The 25320-nt window shown below is 42.2% G+C and overlaps 1 protein-coding gene across 1 annotated transcript in view; it reads left to right on the forward strand.

The window, feature by feature from the left end:
• Window positions 1–14279: 14279 nt before the first annotated feature.
• LOC143976080 (nuclear factor interleukin-3-regulated protein-like) overlaps window positions 14280–25320 on the forward strand; it is a 68228-nt gene continuing 57187 nt past the window's right edge. Inside the window, exon 1 of the mRNA XM_077478554.1 lies at window positions 14280–14359. The gene's annotated coding sequence lies outside the window, so the exon portion shown is untranslated. The remainder of the gene's footprint in view (window positions 14360–25320) is intronic.

The following is a 25320-nucleotide window of genomic DNA, read 5'->3' on the forward strand; positions in this document are numbered from 1 at the left end:
CCCGATCACGGCCAGCTTACTAGTGCCCACCTGCCCGCCTCAGGAATAAATAAGTGCCCCCCGTAAGTGCCACCCAGCAGTGCCCACAGTGCCACACATCAGTGCCCACAGTGCCACCCACAATCTGCCTCAACAACGGTGCTGCACCCCTGTGCCACATATCCGTGCCCATCAGTGTCATCTACCAGTGCCCATCAGTGCCCAGCAGTGCCGCCCATCAGTGCCCAGCAGTGCCACCCATCAGAGTCACCTATCAGTGCCACCTATCAGTGCCCATCAGTCCCATCTATCAGTGGTACCTATCAGTGCCCCTTAGTGCCACCCATCCGTGCCACCCATCCGTGCCATCTTATCTGTGCCCATCTTTGCCCATCAGTGCCGCCTTATCTGTGCCCATCAGTACTGCCTTATCTGTGCCTATCGGTGCCACCTTATCTGTGCCTATTAGTGCCGCCTTATCTATGCCTATCAGTGCCCACCAGTGCAGCCTATCAGTGCCCACCAGTGCAGCCTATCAGTGCGCCTCATCCGCGCACTTCAATGAAGGAGAAAAATTTCCTGTTTGCAAAATTTTATAACAAACTATTAAACATGATTTTTTTTTTGCATCTTTTTTTGTTTGTTTAGCAAAAAATAAAACTCACAGCTGTAATTAAATACCACCAAAAGAAAGCTCTATTTGTGGGAAAAAAATGATAAAAATTTCATTTGGGTACGGTGTTGTATGACCACGCAATTGTCATTCAAAGTGCATCAGCGCTGAAAGCTGAAAATTGGTCTGGGCAGGAGGGGGTTTAAGTGCCCAGTAAGCAAGTGGTTAAGGGGAACCCTGAATCAAATTTAAAAAAAAATTGAGGTGGGGTTCCCCCTAAATATCCATACCAGACCCTTCAGGTCTGGTATGGATATTAAGGGGAACCCTGCGTCAAATAAAAAAAAAAAATTGACGTGGGGGTCCCCCTAAAAATCCATACCAGACCCTTTATCTGAACACACAACCTGGCAGGCCGCAGGAAAAGAGGGGGGACAAGAGAGCAGCCCCCCCTCCCCCTCGCCCTCAACATTGGGAGGATGCTTTGGGGGTCTGTGGCCCCTCAAAGCACCATGTCCCCATGTTGATGGGGACAAGGGCCTCATCCCCACAACCCACTTTTGAAAAATTCCTTTATTAAAAAAAAAAAAATTGATTCCAGCGGTGGTAATCCACTCTTGCTATCCAGCGACGGATGATCATCTCTCCGGGGTCCAGCGATGGCTGATCTGATCCAGCGCAGCGAATCCATCCATCTTCTGACTCCACGGAGGAGACACTGCGGGGATCCCGGCGACCTGACGTTTGTTATATGCGGAGGGCGGGGCCACCCATCACTTGACCCCGCCCCCTCTGACGCAAGGGGAAACCCGGGCTTCCCCCGTGACGTATGGGTGACCCCGCCCCCCTCTGATGTAACACAGGCAGGTTCCCGTTAAATCAGAGGGGGGCGGGGTCACTCATACGTCGCTGGGGAAGCCCACGTCAGATCAGCCATTGCTGGGCCCCGGAGAGATTACCACCGCTGGAATCTTTTTTACATTTTTTTTATTTTTAATAAAGGAATTTTCGAAAAGTATGTTTGTCTTATTTAACTATTTTTTACACTTTCTTTGTGAAATGGTAGGGGTACTTTTGTACCCCCTTACCATTTCAAATGGGGGGGCCGGGATCTGGGGGTCCCCTTGTTAAAGGGGGCTTCCAGATTCTGATAAGCCCCCCGCCCGCAGACCCCCACAACCACCGGCCAGGTTTGTGGGGATGAGACCCTTGTCCCCATCAACATGGGGACATGGTGCTTTGAGGGGTCACAGACCCCCAAAGCATCCTCCCAATGTTGAGGGCATGTGGCCTGGTACGGTTCAGGAGGGAGAGGGCCGCTCTCTCGTCCCCCCCTCTTTTCCTGCGGCCTGCCAGGTTGCGTGCTCGGATAAAGGGTCTGGTATGGATTTTTAGGGGGACCCACGTCAATTTTTTTTTATTTGACGCAGGGTTCCCCTTAATATCCATACCAGACCTGAAGGGCCTGGTAATTGAATTTGGGGGACCCCCACGCTTTTTTATTTATTTATTTCTTTTATCAATGACTTTCAATGAGTGTTCTCTGTATTACGGAGCCGACAATTCATAATAGCTGCAAGTGATTTTAAAGGACTTTTTTTCCTGCATAAATGACACTTTGTGCAGGGACAGTTCTAAGCACCAGAAACATGCGCCCCTTCACATGCATACTATAGACACCCCCCAGGTACGAAATTTAAAGGAATATTACACTTTTATTGTTTCACTTTAATCATTATTAAAATCACTGCTCCTGAAAAAACTGCCATTTTTAAAACTTTTTTTTGCATTGATACATGTCCCCTGGGGCAGGACCCAGGTCCCCAAACACTTTTTAGGACAGTAACTTGCATATTAGCCTTTAAAATTAGCGCTTTAGAATCTTTTCTCTCTGTCAAATCTTTTCTCTCTGTCGAATATTTTCTCTATATAATCTTGGACTAATAGAGGTAAGGTTAGGCACATGCGACCACAGGTTCTATAGACACAGATTGTTATTGTCAGAGTCACATCGAATCTCCTATTACCGGTATATATCGAACTGTTGTAACAACGAAAATAAAGCATTTATTTATGTCGGATCTTTCGTTTTTCGGATTCTGTGCTTTCGTTATCGTTTGTCAAAACGAAAACGAAAATACCTGAAATTCGGACGAAAATGCATTCGGACGAAAACGAATGCACATGTCTACTTCTGGCTCTGGCCAGCCAGTAGTTAAAAACCCTCTGGTCCGAGGTGAGAGTCCTCATGGGGAATGGCCGCATCAGGTGATCACCCAGCCAAACTCTTCATCAGCGACAAAGACGAACGGGAGTCCTTCCACATTCTCTACAGCAGGTGGCAATCCCAAGCCACCATTCTGGAGCCGTCTGTAAAACTCGGTCTCTGCGATGACTCCACCATCCAACATCCGGCCATTCTTCCCCATGTCCACATAAAGAAACTCATATGTCGCCGACACCACCAACAACATCACAATACTATTAAACCCCTTATAGTAGTAATAGTATGACCCCGAGTTGGGGGGTGGGGGCTATGTGGATGTGTTTCCCATCAATTGCCCCTCCGCAGTTGCGAAAGTCCCACCGCTGGGCAAATTGGGAAGCCACAGTCTGCCATTCCTGTGGTGTTGGAGGAAACTGTGGAGTCAAACAAGAAAAAAAAATGAGTAGTTTTGCATATAACATTGCAAGCAGATTAGACACAAACATTCTTGGCCAACATCAGTATTAACCACATACCGACCGGGCCATAGCCAAAAGACAGCTACAGCGTGGTAGGCTTATTCTGGGAGGGCGCCCATGGATGTCCTCCCAGAAACTTGCTCCCCCGCACCCCCTGGGGTGCGCAACCAGGAACATCCGTTACTGGATCATGGTAAACGGCCGCTGATAGCGGCCGTTTACCTCGTGATTGCACCTTCAAATGATGGAGCGATCACTTGTAAACAAACCGATCGGTACAGTGAGAGGGCAGAGGGGGAGAGGGGGAGAGATGGCAGCAGCGCTGTGGGCTGGATGTGAAGTGCCCACAGCGCTCCTCAGTGCCAATAATCTGCAGTACTCTGCCCATACTCTGCAATAATCTGCAACACTGTGCAATACTCTGCCAATACTCTGCAACACTGCAATAATCTGCCAATACTCTGCCAATACTCGCCAATAATCTGCCAATACTCTGCCAATACTCGCCAATACTCTGCCAATACTCACCAATACTCTGCCAATACTCACCAATACTCTGCAATAAATTTTAAAAGAAACAACGACTTTTAATTTTTTTTAATCAAATTTTCTGTCTTTTTTGATTAATAGCGCAAAAAATAAAAAAAACAGCGGTGATTAAATACCACCAAAATAAAGCTCTATTTGTGTGAAAAAAGGACAAAAATTTCATTTGGGTACAGTGTTGCGTTACTGAGTAATTGTCATTCAAAATGTGAGAGCACCGAAAGCTGAAAATTGGTCTGGTTAGGAAGGGGGTTTAAGTGCCCAGTGGTCAAGTGGTTAACATTTATTTTAAGGAGTATTTAAAGACAAAAGTATAAGGTCCACTTATAAGATTCCTCAACCCCTCTGATGGCCCATTGTAAAATTTTTTTTTTTGGGGGGGGGGGGGGGGGGGGAGATGTTTTGGACAGGTAACTATCTCCACTTTATTGAGAGCTGAATGCATAATCATGTGTTACTTTGGCCAGCCCCTCCTTACTTACACTATTGGCAGCCCACTGGACAGGTAAGAAGTTTCATAATACAAAAATATGAATACACACTGTCCTAATTGAAGCACATTTTTACATTCTGCAATTACCTATGAAGATAATAGGAGAACAAAACTTTAAACAGTACCATTTGAAAGTATTCAGGCAGGCCCTTTCACTACATGCTTTGGTGAATTCATCCATATATATTAACAACACAAAAGAGGTAGGTATAGTGTGTATACTTTTGGCAGCAGATAGAGGATTGTTATCAGTTGACTTAGCGGTTGGGGGGAGGGAGGGTTCCAAATTACCCCAAAGAAAAGCCTCTGGCACACTGCATGAATTTAAGCACACAAATAAAATTTAAACACATTTTAGGGGGGTTTTAGGGTAAAGCAGTACTATGGAGCTGACAAAATACATTGTTAAGTGACTAGGCTAGGTGCCCAGGATAGCATGGGCCCAGGATAGCATGATGGCAAGGTTAGTGAAAGCAAATATGCATGGAGGACAAAAAATTAAGTTTAAAAACTTCCAGCATGCATGAGGACATAGGGGACATTCGCAGCATATTACAATCATGGTAATTAGGGAATTATAAAATAAATACAATACATTAGCAAACATTAAATACATAGAATGTGATGTTAAAGGAGAAATCTTACCTTAATATAGTCCTTCTGCAGGACCTGAATGATGGCAGAATGGGTCTCTGGAATAATGATCCCCAGAGCCTGGGGGGAGATGCCTGTCGAGAACTTGATGTCCGGCAGACTTCTCCCTGTCGCCAAGTACTGCAACGTGGTGACTAGACTCTGCTCAGGAGTGATGGCTTGTCGCATGCAGGTGTCCTGCTTGGTAATATAAGGGGGCAGCAAAGCCAACAGATGGTGAAAAACGGGGTCCGTCATCGGGAGATAATTCCTGAAATCATCAGGACTATTCTCCTGGATCTCCCGCAACAAAGGCATGTGCGAGAATTGGTCACGCTGGAGTAACCAATTCTTGGTCCATGAACTCCTCCCTGCCCTGTTCATGGACTGGGCTTGGGTCAAAGTAATAAGAACCCCAACACCAAGCCCCTGCACAACATGGTTTCAAAACAGTCGGCTGGTCAGAACGAAATAACAGAACTCACTGAAAAACAGAAAGGCCTGAGAAGAGAAATCTGAAAATCAGAAACGAGCGGACAAGAATGCACTGCAAAATCAAATACGTACTATAAAATACGCACTGAAAAACAAATGCGAACTAACTACACGCACTAAAAATCAGATACGAACCCACAAGCACAGACTGAAGAGCAGTAATGATCGGAAAAGCACGAGTCTGTAAATCGCAAATCGTCTCTCACCAAACTTCTGCTAACACGAGACAAACACAAGATTAGCAGAAGGAGCCCAAAGGGTGGCGCCCTGGCTATTGAACTTCCCTTTTTTAGTGCCGTCATACTTGTACATCACTGCGTTCTGGACGTTCGGAGTTTCCGACAACATTGTGTGACTGTTTGTATGCAAGACAAGTTTGAGCCAACATCCATCTGAAAAAATCCCATGGCTTATGTTGTTGGAATGTACGATCGTGTGTATGCGGCATTAAACTTACATATGAGCATCACATTGGCTTTATAGCGTCTACTGGGGTCCTCAGTTTGATTTCCAGCCAGGACACTATCTGCATGGAATTTGAATACACTTCAGAGTTCAGATTGGCCCCAATGCATGCATGCAATTTATACCCAAGATCAGCCCCAATCCATACACTTCTAACCTCAAATTAGCCCAAATTCATACACTTCAGACCCCAGATCAACTCAACTTCATACACTTCAGACCTCAGATCAGCATCAATACATACACTTTAGACATTGGATAACACAAATACTCTAATAAGAACACAGTTGTAATCTCTTCAGGCCTCCAATCAGCTACAATGCATTCATGCATTTAAGACCTCATATCAGACCCTATCCATACACTTCTGACCTTAGATCAGCCCAAGTGATTGCATGCACTTTTGACCTTAGATCAGCCCCAATGCATACACTGCAGACCTTAGACCAACCTCAATGCATACTCTTTAGACCAGTGATTCTCAACCATGTTTCCGTGGAACCCTAGGGTTCCTCCAGAGGTTGCTAGGGGTTCCTTCAGCATTGGGCCATTTCTACCTCTTGGATAAGTTCCCACCGACACCATTGATCTTTTTAGCTATCTGTAAGGAGGTAATACTTCCCAATGACCACAACTGTAAGGACCATTCTTCCCACTGACCATCACACTAATGTATCAGAGTTGTAGATTTCTCATTTTTAGCAGGGGTTCCCCGAGACTGGAGAACTATTTCAAGGGTTCCTATGTGTTGAAAAGGTTGAGAAAAGCTGCTTTAGACCTTAGGTCAGTCCCTCTCAACACACTTCTGCTCTCAGATAGGGATGGGCGAACGGTTCGGCCCGAGCATAAGTTCGGGAGGAACTTTGGTTGTTCGGAAGTTCTACAAACACCGAACAATATGCGGTGTTCGGGGCAAATTTGAAAGCCGCTGGAACACCGTAAGCCCTTGTACACACGCTCGGAGATTCCGACAACCAAATCCGTAATTTTGTTACGATGGGGCTACGTTCAGGCTAGTAGCCAATAGCTTTGATGTAGGAATTTGATCTGAGCATGCGTGGCACTTGGTCCGATCGGAATTCTCTACACATGATCGGAGTATGTCCGATCAGAGCATTTTGTCGGAAAATATTTCCGGCAAGTTGGAAAATTTGGTCCGACGGATATTCCGACGGAAACAGTCCAATGCAGACCACACACAGTCGGAATATTCTGACAAAATGCTCCGATCGGACACATTCCGTCGGAATCTCTGATCGTGTGTACAAGGGTTTAAAGTCTATGGGACACTAACATGAAAAATCAAAAGTGCTAATTTTAAAAAGTGTTTGGGTGACAACCTCTTGCTGACCACACATGATCGCATTTGGATTTCTAGGAACTTGCGTAAATCTCTGTGTCTCGGACAAACTTTTTGATATCTGAAATTTTTACAACTATTTCTGTCCACCACTGTTTCTGTATTAACCTATAATTTCAATAAAAACCCTTTGTACAAAAAAGTGATTGGGGACTCGGGTCCTGCTCCAGGGGTCATGTATCAATGCAAAAAAATGTTTTAAAAAACTACCAGTTTTTTGGGAGCAGTAATTTTAATGCTAAATGTGAAATAATAAAAATTGTATATTCCTTTAAATATCATGTCTGGGGGTATCTATAGTATGCCTGTAAAGTGACATAATTTTTGCCGTGTTTAGAACAGTACCGTAGCAAAATGACATTTCTAAAGAAAAAATTGTCATTTAAAACTGATTGGGGAACCCCAACCAAATTTTTTTTTAAAAATGCGTAGGGGTCCCTCCAAAATCCAAACCAGACCCTTCAGGGCTTGTATGGACTTTAAGGGCAACCCTGTGCCAAAAAAAATGGCATAGGAGTCACCCCTAAAAATCCATACCAGACCCTTATCCAAGGATGAGGATGAGGCCCTTGTGCCCATCAACTTGGGGACAAGGTGTTTGGGGTCAGACCTCAATGCACCCCCCCATGTTGAAGGCATATGGCCTGGTACAGTTCAGGAGGTGGGAGGATGCTCTCTCGTCCCCCCTCTTTTCCTGCGGCCTGCCAGGTTGCGTTCTCGGATAAGGGTCTGGTATGGATTTTGGGGGGACCCCTATGCCATTTTTTTAATGCGGTGCAGGGTTCCCCTTAATTTCCATATCAGACCTGAAGGGAATGGTATGGATTTTGGTGGGACCCCCATGCAATTTCTATTATAACATTTTTGTTCGGGGGTTAATATTCATACCAGACCCAAAGGGCCTAGTAATGGACTGGGGGAGAACTCTTGCCCTTTTTTTCAATGAGTTGTATCTATATTGCCGAGACCCGACAATTCATTACAGCTGCAATCAGTTTTATATGACAATTTTTCCTTTAGAAATGTCATTTTGCTGTAGTACTGTTCTAAACATGAGAAAATGCGCCAATTTACAGGCATACTATAGACACCCCCCAGGCACGATATTTAAAGGAATATTACATTTTTATTGTTTCACTTTAAGCATTAAAAAAAAAAATCACTGCTCAGAAAAAAACGTCAGTTTAAAAAAAAAAAATTTTTGCATTGATACATGTCCCCTGGGGCAGGACCCAGTCCCCAAACACTTTTTATGATAATAACTTGCATATAAGCATTCATGTTCGTGCCCCATATACTTTAACGGTGTTCGTGCATTCTTCCAAATTTTTTGCCTGTTCTGGTGCGAACTGAAGGGGGGGGTTGTTCGGCTCATCCGTACTCTCAGATCAGCCTCAATGATTGCATACACTTCTGACCTTAGATCAGCCCCAATCCATACATTTTAGGCAACATTAACAAACAGGAAACAAATTACTGGAAATTACATAATCAGTAATTTGTCAAGCATGTGTACTTAATTATGATGAGGGTGATAATCAGTGGTATAGCATTAAAATTGTTGAATTACCCAGTTATCTGGATGTTAAAATTTGTTAAAGTGATACTAAAGTCTTGTTTTTTTGTTAAAAATAATAAACATGTAATACTTACCTGCACTGTGCAGTGGTTTTACACAGAGCAGCCCCGATCCTCCTCTTCTCAGGCCCTCTTTGGCGCTCCTGGCCCCTCCCTCCCATTGAGTGTCCCCACAGAAAGAAGCTTGCTATGGGGGCACCCGAGCTGAGCCGAGGCGAGCCGCAGCTCTGTGTGTCCGTTCAGACATGGAGCAGCAGCTTGGCCCCGTCCTCTCTCTCTCCTCATTTGGCCCCTGACTTTGATTGACAGCAGCGAGGGCCAATGGTGCTACGCTGTTGTCTCAGCCAATGAAGAGGGATAGTCCTGGACAGCCGAGTCTCTCGTGCAACATCGATAGATCGAGATTGATCTCAGGTAAGTATTAGGAGGACTGAGGGGGGATGCTGCACACAGAATGTTTTTTATCTTAATGCATGCTTCTGTATGGCTGAATTCGCATCGCACAGACATTGCATGGGATTTGCACTGCAGTGCGGTGTGCATCACATGCAAGGTCGCACATTGCACTGGTTATCGTTGGTAATTATGGGATACAACTTGTCATGTGACACTGATGTCCAAAGTTGCAGGAAAGTGTGAAAGGGGCCTAAGCCCTTGTACACACGGTCGGACATTCCGACAACAAAATCCGTCGGATTTTGTCCGACGGATTTTGTCCGAAACTGGTGTTGCATACACACGGTCGGACAAAGTTGTCGGAAAATCTGATCATACATAATGTGACGACGTTATTTCGTTACGACGGGACTACATTCAGGCTAGTAGCCAATAGCTTTGGTCTAGGAATTTGATCTGAGCATGCGTGGCACTTTGTCCGATCGGAATTCTCTACACACAATCGGACAAAGTCCGATCGGATCACGTTGTCGGACAGTTTTATAGCCCAGTTCTAAAACTTTGTCCGTCGGATATTCCGACGGAAACAGTCTGATGGAGCCCACACACAGTCAGATTATCCGACAACACGGTCCGATCGGACATTTTCCGTCGGAATGTCCGACCGAGTGTATAAGGGCTAAGACCTTATTCACACAGATACAGAGGCTTATACAGCATGAATTAAACATTTGTTTATAAGGTGCTCTGAAAAAATATTCATATCCCTTGAAATTTTCCACATTTCGTCATGTTACAACCAAAAATGTAAATGTATTTTATTGGGATTTTATGTGATAGACCAACACAAAGTGGCACATAATTGTGAAGTGGAAGAAAAATTATGAATGGTTTTCAATTTTTTTTATGAATAAATATCTGAAAAGTGTGGTGTGCATTTGTATCCAACCCCCTTTACTTTGATACCCCTAACTAAAATCTGGTGGAACCAATTGCCTTCAGAAGTCACCTAATTAGTAAATAGAGTCCACCTGTGTGTAAATCAATCTCAGTATAAATACAGCTGTTCTGTAAAGCCCTCAGAGGTTTGTTAGAGAAGCTTAGTTAACAAACAGCCTCATGAATGCCAAGAAAGACACCAGACAGGTCAGGGATAAAGTTGGGGAGAAGTTTTAAGCAGGGTTAGATTATAAAAAAATATCCCAAGCTTTTAAAATCTCACGGAGCACTGTTCAATCCATAATCAGAAAATGGAAAGAGTATGGCACAACTGTAAACCTACCAAGACATGGCCGTCCACCTAAATTGACAGGTTGGGCAAGGAGAGCATTAATCATTGAAGCAGACAAAAGGACCTTGGTAACTCTGGAGGAGCTGCAGAGATCCACAGCTCAGGTGGGAAAATCTGTCCACAGGACAACTATTAATCATGCACTCCACATATCTGGCCTTTATGGAAGAGTGGCAAGAAGAAAGCCATTGCTGAAAGAAAGCCCTAAGAAGTCCCATTTGCTGTTTGCGAGAAGCCATGTGTGTGTGTGGAGGGGGGGGGGCGACACAGCAGACATGTGGAAGAAGGTGCTATGAGGGTCGAATGAGACCAAAATTGAACTTTTTGGCCTAAAAGAAAAACGCAATGTATGGCAGAAAACTAGAACTGCACATCACCCTGAACACACCATCCCCACCGTGAAACATGGTAGTGGCAGCATCATGTTGTGGAGCCAATCTTAGAAGAAAACCCGTTAAAGTCTGAAAAAAACTTGAGACTGGGGAGGAGGTTCACCTTCCAGCGGGACAACAACCCTAAACATACAGCCAGAACTACAATGGAATGGTTTCAATCAAAGCCTATTCATGTGTTAGAATGGCCCAGTCAAAGTCCAGACCTAAATCCAATGAGAATCTGTGGTAAGACTTGATAATTCCTGTTAACAGATGCTCTCCATCTAATCTGACGGAGCTTGAGCAGAGCTTGAGCTATTTTACAAAGAAGAATGGGCAAAAATGTCACTTTAGATGTGCAAAGCTGGTAGATCTATCCAAAAAAACTTGCAGCTGTAATTGCAGTGAAAGGTGGCTCTACAAAGTATTGACTCAGGGGGGCTGAATACAAATGCATGCCACACTTTTTAGATATTTATTTGTAAAAAGAATTTGAAAAGCATTTATCATTTTCTTCCACTTCACAATGATGTGTCACTTTGTGTTGGTTTATCACATAAAATCCGAATAAAATATGTTTACCTTTTTGGTTGCAACATGACAAAATGTGGAAAATTTCAAGGGGTATAATACTTTTTCAAGGCACTGTATGTCTAGAGCTGCCTGAAGCTGAATGCAGGTAACCTATGTAAGTGAATCAAGCTGCATCAGCATGCAAGTGCACTGTCCTGAAGGCAGAGAGTGTTCGTTAAGAACTGCACAACCGGCCAACGTCCAGCTATGTCTGTACAGTCTCTGCATTCACATTCCATACCATAGGTTGCCTGCACAGAGCTCCAGAAGTGTAAACAAATGCTTCATTCACATTGTATGGGGCTCAGCGCCCATTTGAATGAGGCGTTACTTATTGACTTCCTAATAAACATGGACACTGTCAGTACCACGTGTCTCTTCCTGGATGCCCCAATACAGCCTTTCCCAGCAGTGAGCGACACTCAAATAAATGTTACAATTCTCACACAATATAATTTGTTAATGTTCAGTCAGCAAATTAGTGTGTCTACCTTGAGGGAGCGTCAAGGTGCTGCCTAACACAATAATAACAGTATGATATAGATATGTATTGGTTCAAAAAAAAAATTATTGGTATCAAAACATCATTTGGAAAAAAGCAGTATTAAATGATCAATCAAACATAGAGCAAACATGCTAATAAAAGTCCACCTCTAGATGGCAGATTGCTAAGACCACAAAAATTGAAGATATAAATGGATAAGGGTTTCACCCCCTGGCTCAAATAGCCTCTCAAGGGGCCTGCCTATTCCACCCAGCTGCTTCATTCATAGAAGCTGTACAAAAGCTTCTTTCAATTAAACACAATCTATGAATGGAGGTCAGGCAGATGATCGATAGGTCTGCCTCCTCCATTCATAGATCATGTTTCAATAATGGAAGCAGTAGTATGGCTTCTATCAATGGAGTAGGTGGGTGAAAAGACACCAGAAGAAGACAGTGATGGGGTGGGGGGCAGTGTAGGAAAAAGATTATGGTAAAAGGGGGACGCATCAGCACAAGAGACACATCGTACCAAAGATAAGCAATATTTCTTGAGCAGACTTTTTTGTTTTTTTGTTTTTGTTTTAGGTAAACGTAGGCTTAAATGACTGAATACATTATATTATTTTTACTTTATCCCAGGATATAGTTTGTTGATTTGTAGGCAGTCAATTATTGAGGTTAGTTCAGATTTGTCTTGTTCACATACTAAAGAAGATGACCACAAAAATCCCACAAATCCCATTATAAGCAATCCAGAAGTGCCTTTTGACCCCCAAATAAATGATGTCACTCTTCCCGTGCTGTTGCTGCGCACAGTGCTCCTTAACACATATAACATGACTGGAGGCCCTGGGGATGAGAAGTATGGCAGAGAGACAGGTAGAAGCGAAAGCCCAATCAAGGAACAAGACAACAGGTGGGCAGGAGGGACAGCTGCCCTGGACGCAGTGGTATCCCGTGAGATGGGGGGGGGGGGGCGGCGCTGCATGGAGAGTTCCTACCTACAAGCTGTCAGGAGAAGTGATTTCAGCTTCAGTACTCCTGCCAGCTTAGCACTGGAAGAGACAAGCCAGATCAAGAGAGGAGGATAAAGCCAGGAGGACGTGTGTGGGTTGTACATTCTCTCCCCTCCAGCTCCTTCCTCCTGCCACTACAGCTTTCCTGGATCATGACTGTCAGATCGAGACTGTGCAGTTTGTTTTTCCATCCCCATCTTCTCCCAGAAAACAATGGGTGTAGTGGGCGGGTAAGCAAATACTGCACAGTGGTGATCTGACAGCCAGTGGCCTCTCTAGTGTGGGTCCCCCCTGGATTTGAACTGAAAGAGGGGGTCTTTTTGTTTGTGAAAATTTGGGCTTGCAAAGGAATTTTATGCTTAGGGTAAGTGTGCAGATTAGTGCTCAAATCTTTTTGGAGAAGGAGGGGATTTTAGCTAATACAAAATGCTACTGCATTTTGGGATGGGGGGGCAGATGACCTTGTCCCGACACTGGCCGGGACAAGGTAATCTACAAACCTTTTTCTAAAACTCACTTGCAGGGAAGCCACACGGAACCTCATGTTGCTGTGGCACCATTCAGTTTCACTCACCCAAAAACCTGCTGCGTTTTCAAATGCATGAAGGTGCCATCTATACTTAAAGTAGAAGTCCACCCTAACACTAAAATCCCTGCATCTACAAACAGCCACAATCTAACACTAACCTATCTAGCCCTGTAAAGAAGAAATCAGTATACATACCTTTTTTTGAAGCCGATCCAATGCTGAGCTGGGCAGGTGCAGAGGACACAGCCAACAAAGGAAGCCCCATACTAAGTCTATGGGTGATGTCACGCCCCATTTATTTCACAGCCGTTGTGGGCTATGTCCTCTGTAGAGCTTCTGCTGCTGGAGACCAAGTCGGATCAGATTCAAAAAAGGTATGTATACTGATTTCTTCTTTACAGGGTTTGATAGGTTAGTGTTAGATCGTGGATGTCTGTAGATGCAAGGATTTTAGTGTTAGGGTGGACTTACACTTTAATAGCACACTAAATGCTAAAGGGCAGAGTGTTTTCGTTGCGGGTGCCTGTGGGTTACACGCGTTCCCATACTCGCATATGTAAGTATTTGATAACCTAGACTAAATCCTATTAGACAAACTGCAGCAATTACTATATATTTATTTATTTATTTTTGCAGTTTATTCAGGTTTAATTTAAAAAACAAATCATTTTGCTATAAGACACTCTAGCAATGCAATGGTTAAATTAATAGTGTGTCACTCTGCACACCTTCTTCAAATAATCCCAAGCCTTCCTTCCCTTTTCTGCAGTACTAAAACAGTAACTGGAGTTAAAGCATCTTTGAACGGTTATCAAGTAAGCTGAGACTAGCTTGGGGAAAGGACTGGGTGAGTAGTGATTATGCAATTATTACACTTTAAACTTAAGAGACTGTGAATTATGTGTTATTTACAGTGTGACAATATGCTATGATTCCACACTAGCTTTTACCAAGTAGGTGTTATCTATTCATTGCTTATTGCAAATATAATTGAATGTACTCGACAAGCCATAAAATGTGTGCAGATTTGGATGTCATCCAAGAAGATAAAAACAATTCAGAAATATGTCCAAATTATTGTTATTAACAAATATTGCCCTACTTTACTGCATGATATTTTGAACATATAAATTCTTAAAAAAACGTGAAATACCTTTTTTATTTTTTCGTTAAATCACTTCCTGAATCCTAGTGTAGTCGGTGATGACGTGGACCAGCCACTCATTGCCTCCTGGGATGTCTACATCACATCCCAAAAGGAAGTATTTCAGTGTTTAAGCACAAGATCCCAGTGCATGTGCAGACTGCTGCAAGTTTCTCTCGGCTCAGTCTAAAGTGAACTTTGGAAAGGCAAACATGGACTCCATGGACCAGTAGTCCCATCTTGGAACCAAGTCCCATGCATGCTCAGGCATGTAGTGGTTCTGACCCATAACACGTCTGTGCATGCACAGGATTTTGTTCTAAGCTGAGGGTGAATAAGTTGAACTTTGGGCTGGAAGGAAGACAATTCTGGACTACATGGACTAGTAGGTAAATTTTTGTTAATTCACATACAGGGACAATTATCAGGGATTGGAAATATAATTTTAGCTAGGTAGTCTGTAGTTCCTCTCCAAAATCCTTAGAACAGCATTCCCACTTTTAAAAAGTTGTTAAGGTTTATAATTTGCATCCCTCAACAGTATTATTTCTATTAATTATGTATATAATTCCTATCATATAGAATTATTAATGAGTTCTATTACTTATGCAAATCTAGGTGCAGCATAATTACAGTTCACTGTTTTTGTGCATAATTTACTATTTTAGAGATGCCTAGAATAATTCCTGTAATGTGTTAATTACATAGTTACATAGTTAGTCAGGTTGAAAAAAGACACAAGTCCATCCAGCTCAACCATAAAATAAAATAAAAATAAAATAAAAAGTATCATACAATCCCTTATACCCAATCCTATACCTACAGTCTATCAAGAGGAAGGCGAAAAACCCTTCAGAAAAGCAGGATCCAATTTGCTACAGCAGGAGAAAAATTCCTTCCTGATCCCAGAGAGGCAATCAGATTTTCCCTGGATCAACTTTGCCTATAATGTTAGTACCCAGTTATATTACGCACATTTAGGTAATAATCCAGGTCTTTCTTAAAGCAATCTACTGAGCTGGCCAGAACCGGATCTGGAGGGAGTCTATTTCACATATTCACAGCTCTTACTGTGAAGAAACCTTTCCGTGTTTGGAGATGAAATCTTTTTTCCTCTAGACGTAAAGAGTGCCCCCTTGTCCTCTGTGATGACCGTAAAGTGAATAACTCAACACCAAGTTCACTATATGGACCCCTTATTTATACATGGTGATCATATCCCCCCTTAATCTCCTCTTCTCAAGAGAGAATAAATTCAGTTCCTCTAAACTTTCCTCACTACACTACACTGCATTACACTACACTAGTATTACAGCACTAAAACTTATATAAAATACTAGAAATTATATCTTACAGGATTTAATTTACCAAAACGTTCACACAAGTTGCTCATGCATTTTTGTAACTATTCCTAAAATACCACAGCATGCTCAGTTAACATTAAATTCTTTAACTTATTAAACCCATAAATTACTTTGATCATCCATGGGCCTTTTTATTTTTCTTATTTTGCACTTTCTTTAAAATGTATTAAACCTTTGCGTTTCATTTAAATATTAAACAGAATTGTTCGTCCAAGAGGGGATTACAGAGACTTGTGATTATCTTACTATGCATTTCATTAATCAGCTAATTCTATAACACAATGAAGAGCTCAGCAACGAGTTTGAAAATGCAAAGTCTACTTATTTTCCAGCCCCCCAAAAAAACAATATTACCTTGGGCCCTGGCTCATGGCCAATTTCTGTAGTTGCCAGAGGCAACACTGGGCCTCACCACAGCCTCCTGACCAATCTGAATACCAAAAATCCCATATACAGTAAATATGTTCTAGATTTTTTTTTTCTTAAGAAGGAATGTTTATTAAGGAAAAAACATCAGTTTACATGTGAATAGCTGTAGACATTATAGGAAAATGATGTATTCCATCTAACAGGTAATGGCTTAGTTATCATAAATACAAAAGGTTTAGCATCAGCTAGTGTCGAACATAGGATATAACCAATTTTCCAACTCAATGGGCAGGTGTAAATACCGATACCAAATTATCCTTTACATCCAGTTGCCTGAGGGGGGTTTATTGTGGTTCAGGTCAGCAGAGACTGTGAAGGGGGGGAAGGGAGAGGAGTCGGGGCAATAGAGCCAACTAGCAAACTAGCAAACTACACCATGAGGTGTCTGGCCTCCACCCATGCTGACCATATTTTCAGAAATTTTTTTGGGCAGTTGCGGCCCATGTACATCAGCTTATACAGTGGAAGAGTGGCATTCACCATTGTTTTCCATGTGGAGATCCGGGGTGGCTCAGGTGCCTTCCAATTAATCAGTATGGTTTTCCTGGCATAGTAAGCAGTATAAAAGATAAACATCTTAGTGTGCGTGTTGGTAGGTATATTATCAGTCAGTCCTAAAAGGAGAATCAGGGGGTCAAGTTTGAGGGGTATCCCACTAATCGAACTGATGGTAACAACCACCGCCTGCCAGAATATCTGAATCAGTGGGCACTCCCAGACCATGTTTATGTAGTTACCTATTCCCCCTCCGCAATGTGGACATCAGTCATCAGAGGTGTGGTAAATAATTGATGAGCCTTTGTGGCATATAATACGGAGAAATATGGAGAAATTTTAACTGTATGAAATGATCTTTGGCTGCGATCATAAGGGAGATGTATTGTTGGAGGCTCTAGGACCAGTCTTCATCTGTCAGGCCCGGTGTATCTCCCTACCAGGCAGAGAATGCTCTGTCAGCCCCAGTACTCCTTGCACAGGTGAGTCTAAGGTATATGGAGGATAGTGTTTTATCTATATTGTATGCTGTGAGAAGTTGTTCAATGGAGTGTGGGGCCAGGGTGATCAGATCTGGAAGCTGCATGAGCCTGAAATACATTCATGCAGGAAGCAAGAATCTATTCTTCAGTTCGCTAAAGGGGAGCAGGCAGCTCCCAGGCATTATGTCCCGGAGGGTTTTTACTCCATGTCTGGCTCATATTTGTGGGTCAGGCACAGTCCTCAAGTGGACCAGCTCTGGGTTATCCCACAGGGGAGTATAGGGAGAAAAGGTCTAGGGATCTGTCAGAAATCCCGAAACTCGTCTCCACACTCCTACAGGGGTTTTCATGTGGGTGGTAATATGTAGTTTGGATCGGGCCCTCGGTACACCAAATTGCTGAGTTCTTAATATGATCATAATATTGCCGCCTCGAGGTTTACTGTAGGGTTAGAATGATCCTCTGTGAACCACCACCTTACTGAGACCAGGACTGCCACCCAGTAATATTTCTTGAAGTTGGGTAGCGCTAGGTCCTCCTTCCAGAGTTGGAGGGAGGATCTAGCCACCCTGGTGACTGCCCCCTGCCACACGAAGGTTCTGATAGCTTGGTCTAATTTATTAAAAAAGGAATTAGGGATACTAATGGAAGTGTGTCTAAACGTGAATTTAGGGAGGAAGGACATCTTTATTAAATGTATTCTACCCACTGGTGTAAGGGCAGGGTCTTCCATGTACCACACTTTTGAAGAAAGTTCTGTAGAATCGGGCACACATTAGCCTCTAAATAATCCGGCAAGTTTCTTTGGACATATCTGCTTAAATATTTAAATTTGTCAACCCATTGGAGAGGGGACGGTAAATTAGGGGGAGGTGCTATTGAATTTATGGAGAAAAGCACCGATTTCTCCCAATTAATTTTTATACCTGAGAACCTGCCAAATAATTTGATGTCCTTTTTTTTCAAAATAGTTTTTATTGAACATTTTCAACTAAAACAAAACAGGTTACAGATCAAAAGTTTAAAATACAGATGGCAGTAGTTGGTACATACCAGGGGTGTTTACCATTCCCCACTAAGATTAACCATACATATAATTAGTTGAGACATCTATACCAACTTGGTTCTTTAACAAAGCCATGTGGGTCAGCGCTCAATTTTTCACAACATCCAAGAGTAATGGAGAGACCCCTGTTGGAATACTTTATTAATAATGGACCATCTGTATTTATAAAAAGGTGAGAAAGGGTGAAAGGAAATTTATATGCAAAAAAAAAAAAGTGAAAGGAAGGTGTAGGATTAGTTTAACTACAGTGAAAATACCATATTAAGTCCCTTGAGTCTAGTACTGTATATCTATTTCAGAAGTTAACGTAGTATTCTTCCCATATATTCCATCTGCTGTTACATCTATTTCCTGTGCCTAACCTGTTGGCCAAGATAGATTCATATACATGGTGTTTTTGTACAATCTTAACTGCTTCAGAGATGTTTGGGGCTTTGCTAGTCTTCCATTTTTGTGTTATGAGTAATCTAACGGCTAAGAGGATATGTGTGACCACTGTCCGAGTTGGTGCAGGGAAATCTTCAATAGTTGGACTTAGGACGGCCAACCCTGCTTTCGGTTTAGTAATGATACCTGCGATGGAGGATATCAGTCGAAAAATGCTGTTTCAAAAACTAGTCGAATGCTTACAGGACCAGAATATATTTTTAATGTTACCTATTTCCCCAAATCCTCTCCGAAAAAATCAGAGTTAGAATTGAAAAATTTAGATAATCTGTATGGTGTGAGGTACCACCGCAATGCAATTTTTTGGGATAGTTCCCAATGGTTAGTACATTTAGAGGCTGTGTAGATAGTCTTAAAGGCATCCTGCCATTGTTTATGAGTAAATGTTTTCTCTATATATTCTTCCCATTTCTGGAAAGGTTTTAATTTAGTAAAAACTTTTTTGTTCTGGAGAAAATCATAGAAAAGAGTAATATCCTTCTTCGATTGGGTCCTAGTTGTAAAGTATTTCCATACTATGTCTGGTAAGCATATACGTGGTGAGGCCACCGTTCTCATAAAATGGGCTACTTGATAGTATTTGTATTCATCTCTGGGTAGAATGTTAAATTCTTTAATGAGTGTAGCAAACGACTTAATGTGTTGACCCTTAAATAGGTCCACTATCAGTTCAATTCCCTTACTATTCCATTCTTTAAGATTAATATCTGGGATAGCTACAGAGATTATGCCCATGGGAATGGGGATCTCTATTGAATTAACACCTTGGAGTTTTGTTTTCAGGATATCTCTCCACACCCACAATGACACTTGTATGGTTAGGGGAAGTTGTTTTAAGGGGAATGGTTTCCAAATGTCTAATAGTAGGAGGGAAGGGAGATCTTTAGTGGGGCTCATATTCTGCTCTATAGAGCGCCATGGTGCTTGCACTGTGGCTAAAAACCAAGTTTTGAGCTGGGTAAGTATGGCCGCTCTAAAGTAATCATGTAGGTCTATAAAGCCCATCCCTCCTGTTGATCTGTGCTTGGTTAGTAGGACTCTGGAGCATCTAGGCTTTTTGTTGTTCCATATGTATTTAGTTAGGATAGAATTCATTTGTTTAAGATGGGTAGATCCCAGGGGGACAGGGAGTGTGTGAAATATATACAAAATTTGAGGGAGTACAAGCATTTTAAATGCAGCCAAGCGGCCTGACCACGATAGTTCAAATTTAGATAGACATTTCGTTTCTTTGATTAACTTTAACTTTTAACCGAGATAGTCACGGCTAATCTGGATGGGTCTGCTGTAATTTGAATACCTAAATAAGAAATTTTGTCACCACTCCATGAATAGGGAAATTAAGATTTCAACTTAGTTTGAAGATCTGGGGATATGTCAAGGGGCAGAATAAGTGATTTAGTATAATTAGCCTTGTATTATGATATTCTACTAAAATGATCCAATGTGTCGTGGGCGTGTTGTAATGATTGGGCTGGGGGGGTTATAAATAAAATTATATCGTCCGCAAATACATTTATTTTATGTACAGTGTCATGAATCTGAAAACCAAGAATACCCGGATGAGATCTAATTTTTCCTGCTAAGGGCTCTATGGGAAGATTGAAAATCGATAAGGATAAGGGGCATCCCTGCCGTGTTCCATTGGTTATAAGAAAGGGTTGGGAAGGGGTACCTGAGGTATATACCTGAGCAGACGGTGCTGAGTAGAGAGCTAAAATTGCCAAAAGGATAGGACCCTCAAAGCCAAATTTGCCAAGGGTAGATCTCATGTATCCCCAATGCACCCTGTCGAACGCCTTCTCCGCATATAGGGAAAGGAGCAGAGAAGGCGTCCGACTGGTCCTTGCGTATTGAATGATGTCAATGACTCTACGTTTTGCATCAGAAGCCTGTCTCCCGCTGGTAAAACCTGCTTGGTCTGGATTGATCAGAGTGGGCATAACATGGGACAGTCTTAGGGCAAGTATTTTAGCATAGAGCTTGACGACAGTGTTAAGCAATGAGATTGGGTGGTAGTTGACAGGGTTATCAGTGCGTTTCCCTGGTTTTGGTATAGTGCTGACATAAGTTCTAAGCATCTCTGCTGGAAAGGCAGTTGATTCTATGGCCAAGGAGAAAATTGATAGTAATGTATGGGTTAGAGTAACTTTAAACACTTTATAATAATCATTAGGCAAGCCGTCCAGTCCCGGGGATTTGCCCGTTGGCAGCACTTGTATTACCCTGTTTATCTCCTCTTGTGATATGGGTTCATTAAGATTTAGTAGGTGGTCCTGTGTTAGCTTTGGGTGTTTAATATGCTCTAAAAAGGATTGAATTACTTTTTCTGTAGGTTGGGGGGTATCTCTATCTTTACTAATGTTATATAGGGGGGAGTAGTACCTGGCGAAACTTTCTGCAATGTCTTTAGGGTTAAATATTTTGCTTTTATTAGTGTCATTAGTGAGGCATGGGACTTTGGAGCGCAATCTATACTCTTTTAAACGTCTGACGAGAAACTTCCCAGCTCTATTCCCAGCCGAGTAGTATGTTAATTTAAGAGCTTTAAGATATTTGTTGTGCTGAGCTAGCAGTAAACACCTGAGTTCATTACGGAGACCAGACAGTATATCTGCTAGCCCCATCCCCGGGGTGGCCTTATTTTGGGTTTCTATCCATTTAATTTCTTGTAAAAGGAGGTCTAATTGACATGCTTTTTGTTTTTTAAGCCTAGAGTTATCTTGTATCTTGATTCCTCTAATAAAAGCTTTGTGGGCACACCACAATGTCATTGGATTAGTAACCGAATCCTTATTTAACCTAAAGTATTAATTTAGTTGATTTGTTAGATAAGTCACCTGGGATGGGTCTTGAAACCGGAGTTGGCTCTCCAAATGTATGTCGTATCAGGAGACTGCTCCTCCACCAACGTGACAGAAACTGGCGCGTGGTCTGACCACGTAATATCATGAATGGTGGAGGAGGACACCGCCTGCAGCAGATCCTTATCGATTCGTGAATATGTATTACGTCTGGAGGAGTGAAAGGAATAATCCTGTTCATTTGCATGTTGACACCTCCAGACATCGTACAGATCCTCGACATGGAGCATGTGTTGCAAATAAAAAAGACAAAAATCGCCAACCTGTATTAAGTATCTCCCTTCTGGATCCACTATAGTTTCTCTGTGTGTGAATGTCAAACTGTCTCTGATAGCAATAATTGTCCCTTTTTTCTTCTGTGGTGCTGACGCTGCAAAGACATGCAGGAAGTTCTTGTGTCTAAGAGTGAACGGTTCACTGTTGGAAAAATGTGACTCCTGTACACATAGGATGTCTGCATGTTGTTTTTGGGCTTCTCTACACAGGGCAGATCTTTTAGCTGGGTGATTTAAGCCATGTGCATTAAGCAAAACTACCTTCAGCACTATTTTTGCAGCATTGTGACATAAGATATATTACCTTTAGCACGACTAGTTCTCACCATAATGACGCACGTTTTGAGGGGTAGTGGTAGTCTTGTATACTGCAGTATGCTCCAGTTGACAAGCAGAACTTCAACTCTGGTTCGGGAAGGAGAATCAAATACAAAATGAAAGGAAAAAAAAATAATGTCAACAGGGATTTGAACAACAACCAGTCAGGTAAAAACGGGGATTCCAAAGGGAATCTGATGGGGGTAACAATACCCATATCTTGCAGTTTGCAAGGGGGGGGGGAGAAAAAGGGCACTCAACATTTATAGTGCAACGGGATAGTATGATTTACATTTAAAAGTTGTGCACAAGGTGCTCAGCTATGGCGCTTTTGATTTGTCTTCTTACGAGATACCACCTGGTGTCCCTGGTGTCTGTTGTGTTTGCCGGGAGAATGTCCCATGACCTGAGCAGGGCAAGTCCCTCTTCAAGACTGTTGATCACAGTGGTTTGGTCTTTATTTGTGATTGTCAGTTTCGATGGGTATCCCTACCGGTAGATAATTGCATGATTTCGCAGGGCCTTGGTGATAGGGAGGAGGGCTTTACGCTTTTGCATTGTGAACTGCGAAAGATCAGTGTATCTCTCAGGGGGTTGTTTGTTGGTACGAAATGCTGACATAAACTGCTCTTTGACATGATAGAAATGTACCCTCATCAGAACGTCTCTAGGAATGTTATCTGCTAGATGTTAATTTGATGTTCTTGATTGTATTTGAAACATGCTAAATGCAGGAGATAAAACAAAGGTTCTCCGATCAAATCAGACCAAAACATGGTTTCTTTTGCAGTTACACAAACCCTAAGTATAATTGAAAGTCAACACTGACCCCAAGAATACCATTTCCTTGCTGAAGTATGGTAGCAGTACCAACATTTTTTTTATGAAAGTTTGTTTAGGATTGAGTGAATTATAGATATTGCCAAAAGCAGGTCAATTGTAGAGGATAGCCTGTTTCATTCTTCAAAAATAAGAACAGACCAAAAGGCAATTTTCCAGCTTAACAAAGGCCCTAAGTAAACAACCAGAATTACCCTGGGGTGGTTTAAAACCAAGAACCGGAATGTCGTAGAACGGTCCTATTTAATTTCCCAAATCAGTCCAATATATCAATAACATTTGAAGGACTGTTCTCTAATAGTTTCCATCAAAACTGACAGAGCTAGATCTATTAAAAAAATACAGTAATTGGTGGAGGTTCAGGATCCAGATGCTTCAACCTGGTACAGACTTCAAGCTGTATTCACCGCCTCTGATGGCTCCGCTAAGTATCTTTAGATAACATACAAACACTGTTCCAGGTCAGCCCACTTTGTTTACTAGCCCTGTATACACCATTAGGTGCAAGTCTAGTTCACAGTCGTGTAAACTTCTTCTGCTCTAAGGTCACTGTGTGGCAGAGGCGATCTGGTGAGCGCATTTTGTTATCACTTTGGGTGAAACACTTTAAGCAGGTTTATTGAAGTACGTGTGGACTTTATTTTTCACGGTGTTGGAGCATACACAAGAAGATTTGTTCACATATGATTATTATGGACATTTCTGATGGTTTATTTTATTGTGCACTTTATTAATCAGATACACAGTGTATATTATTATTTTGACATTTGATTTTTGTACTGATTCCTTTGAGTCCTTTATATATATATTTTTGCATTGTTATTAGTTTATACATTGGTATATTATCAACAAATAGTTTTTTTGTAATGTGGCGTCGACACACCCAACACTTTCCACCTCACATGAAAGGAGATTGACCGCAATCCAATAGGTGAAAAAAAAAGTGAAATTTTGTTACCAAAAATCCATAATACAAAACAATATGCACTTAAAATGGTGTTGCCACCAAAAAATTAAAAATAGTTTAAAATTCTTAAAAAAAAAAAATAATTGGAAAAAAAAATATTTTTTTACTCACCTCTAAATGCCTGTTGCTAGGGGGTCCTTCTTAGTCTGCCTTCCTCGTTGCCCGGGCTGGTGACATCACTTCCCCTCGCACCGCACAGTCATCTGGGACCTTTCACGTGGCCCAGATGACTGTGCGGCATATCACGGCGCCCTGCACTGCTCACGGATGCGCCGCTCGCGCATGCGCAGTGGGTGCCCGGCTGTGAAGCCATAGCCGGGGGCCCACAGTAAGAATGACGGCTCATTCAGGGCTTAGTTCCCCCTCATCGCTGGACCCTGGGACAGGTGAGTGACAGGTAAGTGTCCGATTATTAAAAGTCAGCAGCTGCAGTATTTGTAGCTGCTGACTTTAATTTTTTTTTTTTAAGGGGGCACCCCGCTTTAAGCAGAAGTAAAGAATACCAAAAAAAAAGTATGCCTCTCCCACCCCAAAATCCAGATCAGACTCTTATCCCAGACATAAGTCTGGTATGGATTTTGAAAAGGGGTGCCATGCTAAAAAAAAAAAGAAAAAAAAAAGGTCACACCCCCCCAAATTCATACAAGGCCCTTATCCTAGATAAAGGTCTGGTATACATTTATATAGGGGAACCCACACAAAAAAACAAACAAAAAGTGGTGTGGGGTCCACTCAAAATACATACCAGACCTTTATCCAGACATGCCAGTGTACATTCCCACATCCCTGACCCAATGAATTATCAGAATCTGTAAGCCTTCTTTGGAATAGGGGGCCCAAAGATATTCGCCTCCACATGAATAAGTATAAGGTACATAATAAACACAAAAACTGACAAAGTAAATAAACACCCCATGACCAAATCCTTGAATTAAAAACAAAATAAATAACCATTGTACCCTAATATAAATGCAGCATAAATCACACTGTCCAGCAATGTAAATCCAACAACAGTCAATTTAAACAATTCCTATTGACCTGCTCACATGATGACCCCTGCCATAATGCCACAATGATCTTCTCCCACCACACTCCTGTTGCTAATTTACAGCTCCCT

Source organism: Lithobates pipiens, unplaced genomic scaffold (genome assembly GCF_037356315.1).
Source record: "Lithobates pipiens isolate NorthernLeopardFrog02 unplaced genomic scaffold, aLitPip1_a1.2 Scaffold_13, whole genome shotgun sequence".
In the NCBI taxonomy this organism is placed as follows: Eukaryota; Metazoa; Chordata; class Amphibia; order Anura; family Ranidae; genus Lithobates; species Lithobates pipiens.